We start from the raw sequence: 4,225 nt of genomic DNA on the forward strand, positions 1-4,225 counted from the left end.
GGCAGAGCTAAAGGTTGTTTACACTGGCAGAGAGCGCACCGGGAGGCAGAGGGCACTTGCTGGGCTTGTAGTGATTCACGGAAAGGTAAAGGCTCTAACACAACTAGTGTTGACCTCTAACATAACTAATGCTGCGCTCTGCCATAACTAGTGCCACGGGACATGGAAGTCAGTCCAGTCCATCCATGGCCACCCTGAGGTGTAGCTAGGTAGCCACTCGGGATGCAGAAATTCAGCCAACTGCGCGGTTCGTTAGCTGTGTTTCTGATTTTGGTGCGCATTTGCTTATGAACTAATTTGATGATTCATGGTGGAATTTTCTGTTCTGCAACCCAAGAACATTCAGAATCTCAATTTGAATTTGAATTGGAAATCCCCACATGGGTTTCCTGAGTGGCTTTGCATTCAAATAAACGTTTCATTGCACTGCCAGGCGTCATTGCCTCCTCCCATCCTGGTGGCAGGACTGTTTGTATCAATGGCACAGCTAATTGCTGAGAAAAAAAATCAATCAGCTTGTGGTTTGGGTGGGGAAAGGAGCGTTCTGGGCTTTTCCTTCCTAACTCTGTAGCTGCTGAGATCTGGATTGACTTGAGAAGCAGGCATGAAGTGAAGGGCATCATGGACATCAAAAGGAATTAGAGGTCAAGACACAGTTAGTTCCTGGGTGTTTTCACTTTGTCCTCCAGCTATGGTGTAATGAAATAAGCAGGGAATTCCATCAGTTTTGGGCTCCTGGCTGAGAGAAAATAACTCTTCCCAGGGCGTTCTTGAGAGCAGAGTGTTCTTGTCGCCAAGATAATTCGTACGATGGAGGACTTTTTTTTTATTGTCTATCATTTTCTTTTCCACTCGCATTATTTCCTTACCTCACCATGGATGACAGAACAAGTACATTGTCAATCTGCTTGTCTCCCCAAAAGCAATAATAAATTTTATTTTGATTTCAGTAATTAGAAGGAAATAGCTCCCCTTAGACTATTGTAGTTCTGTAACCATAACATTGTGATTAATAACATAAAATCTTTGCCTACTTCTAGCCTACAGACGGGAGAGAAGAGGTGAGAGAGGCAGCCTGCGAAAGCAGGGAGGGCTGCAGGAAGAAAAAAAGAAACACCCGGGGACAGGAGAGGGGAAGCTGGAGAGGCCGGCGGGGCCACCGGAGGATTCTGGTAGCATAACACTGCGTAGCCGTCGCTTGGGATGAACTTTACCCAGCATTTGTGTTAACTGTGGGGGGAAATTAACAGGCATCATACATTGCAGGAAGAAAAGTAAGGTAGGGGACCTGAGAGATTAAACATGTAAATAGAAAATAGCAAAGTAAGACTCATTTTGGTAAAAGTAAATTCATTTTGCAACAAAAATATAATCTGAAACATAAATGCAGTGGCAGTGAATCATAGAATCATAGAATAGTTTGGGTGGGAAGGGACCTCTAAAGGCCATCTAGTCCAACCCCCCTGCCGTGGGCAGGGACATCTTCAACTAGAGCAGGTTGCTCAGAGCCCCGTCCAACCTGACCTGGAATGTTTCCACGGATGGGGCATCCACCACCTCTCTGGGCAACCTGTGCCAGTGCTTCACCACCCTCAGCGTAAACAATTTCTTCCTTATATTGAGTCTGAATCTCCTTTTAGCTTAAAGCCATTCCCCCTTGTCCTGTCACAACAGGCCCTGCTAAAAAATCTGTCCCCATCTTTTTTATAAGCCCCCTTGAAGTACCGATAGGCTGCAAGAAGGTCTCCCCAAAGCCTTCTCTTCTCCAGGCTGAACAACCCCAACTCTCTCAGCCTGTCTTCATAGGAGAGGTGTTCCATCCCCCTGATCATTTTCGTGGCCCTCCTCTGGACCCGCTCCAACAGGTCCATGTTTTCTTGTGAAAAGGCTAGGAAATTAATGCTGAAGAAGGTGAAGCGATAATGGTTAGAAAATTAGGAACGTGCTTTACAACACGACTAACAGCTGACGATGCAGATTTGCTCTGCGTAGCCTCTTGGCGCGGTGTCAGGGAGCAGATGGTGTGCGCTGACGGGCACCTGCCCCCGGAGCACCAGGAGGAGGAGCGGGTGAGGAGCAAGGACCTTGGCGATTCGGAGAATCACCAGGACACACCGAAAGGAGAAAACACAAAGCTTCTCGGCAGGAAAACGGAAAGGTTATCAGGGACACACAACGGCAGCACGGATTGCTAAAGAAAAGTATCAGGTGGAGAAACATTGTTAGGTTTGCATAAGCTGTTATAAAACTTTATGAAAGTTATTGCAGAAAAGGAATGTGAGAAAGAGCCAGAGTAATTAAGTGTATTACAAACAGCCCGACAGTAGTGAGGAGGATGGACACCCCCAGTCTCCCCTCGTGGTAAACCACAGCCCATCTGTTTGGGCTACTGCAATAAGGTTTATAATAAGGCACCGACAACGCGCGGTAGGGGCCCAGCACCTGCTCAGCACCCGGGCGCTGGTGCTGAGCCTTCGCCTTTCCCAGGGCGCGCCGTGCCGCTCGCTGGGCAGGGCCGCCCCGCGCCGTGGAGTTACCGGCTTTTCTTTCACTTAGCCTCATGAGCTGATTTTTTTAAATCTTTGCCTGTGACTGCTCATTAACAGGGAGCTGCTAAGTCCGTGTGTCCTGGCCAGGTGGCAGCTCAGATAACCAGGCAAGCTAAACCACACCGCAATCTAGTTAGCGCTTACACCGTGTAAGTTCTCGTTCGGTATTTCTGCAAGATAATTTGACAAAGCCCCCTTGAAATCAACCGCTTAAACCGCGTTATTCTAAGCTTCCTCCGTGTGTAGCCTTTTCGAACACACAAGGTACGTGTTGCTGAACGAAGGTAACGTCCCGCAAATGGCCGGTGAGGGCTCAGAGCCCGGCCGGTGCCACGGCCAGCGGGGGGGGTTCGCTGACCTGCTTCTGGCCCTGCTGTTCAGCTCAGCTCTGCGCTGACCTCAGTTGCGTCGTCTCTGAACTAGATCATCCCCTTCTTTTTCCCTATTTTTTTTTTTTTAACAATCTAAAACCCCCCAGCGGGCAAGCATCCACCATACCCCAGATACAGTTTCTGGGTTCGGGTTGGTTTTTTTGCTCTCAGTTTGGAAATGTGTACTTGTCCGAATTTTTGTCCTGGCTTTTCCGCTTCCCCCCAGCCCCGGGCGGGGGCTGTCCTCTGCGCCTCTCTGCTGCACGAAAGGATCTCGCTGCTGCTGTTTTCCCCGTCTCTCATCTTCCCGTGGCTGCTCTCCAGAACCCCTCTCATTCGCCTCTTTTGTTTTCACGAGGGATATGAGGACTGGACACAATATCCCATTTGCGCTCACGTCATTGCCAAGCACAGAGATAACGATCCATTCCCGGTCCCGCTTCTGCTTTGCTTTTGTCTGCGACTGTCCGTCACCTGAGGCTTTCTGATCACAACGGAATTTTCATCTACTTCTGCCCAAGTCTTTCCCAGCCTCCGGCTCCGGAGCGGTGAGGACGGACAGCGTGCCTTCACCCCGCCCGCGCTCGCAGCCGGCTGTGTTTCCTCGGTCTGCTCCTAGAACCAAAAAGCAGAGCAGGTTGTTTTTACAACACGTATTTTCCGCCAACCTGAGCTGCCGAACCTCCTCCGATGCCTTACAAATAGTTCCTGGTCAGCGATGCGGTTATTTCGCCTGCGGTCATCGCCGCCCGTTGGAAAGTCTGTAACCGTCTTGTTTGCCGTTTTCAACTACGGGAGCTTGGTTTTCTTCTGCTCTTTACCTAAAATCTCTTTTGAAAGTTACCCAGTATTTTCAGAGTTATTAAAAATGGCTATTAGCGATGGAGAGATAATCAAATCCGCCAATTTTAAAAAAATCCCCCCTGCTAGTTACCGTGACCACGTGACCCAGAAATACCTGCATGTGGAAAACGTGCCCTTGCCCGCTGGTACGACCGCGTCGCCCGGCTTTTCCGCAAACACATCGCGGAGGATTTTCAGCCGCCTGTGTAGTATTTCGGCTGTTCAGCTGGCAGAATTTTTGCCCTTACTAACATGTATTTTGAATCCCGGTAATTATCTTTGCTGACGACAGGTCTTCCTTGTCCGTTTTGTTTCTCTTGGCAATTTTCTTCCAGGCACTGAGCGGAGTGAAGGGATTGGAGGGTGGGGAAAAATGAAAATAAATCGAAACGTGAAGGGGCCGGGGTGCCCCACCCTCCCCCGTCCCCCCGGGCCTCCCCTCTCCCCCCCCCCGCAGGGTCC

The sequence above is a fragment of the Aptenodytes forsteri genome, unplaced genomic scaffold (assembly GCF_000699145.1).
Source record: "Aptenodytes forsteri isolate BGI_AS27 unplaced genomic scaffold, ASM69914v1 Scaffold174, whole genome shotgun sequence".
Lineage (NCBI taxonomy): Eukaryota > Metazoa > Chordata > Aves > Sphenisciformes > Spheniscidae > Aptenodytes > Aptenodytes forsteri.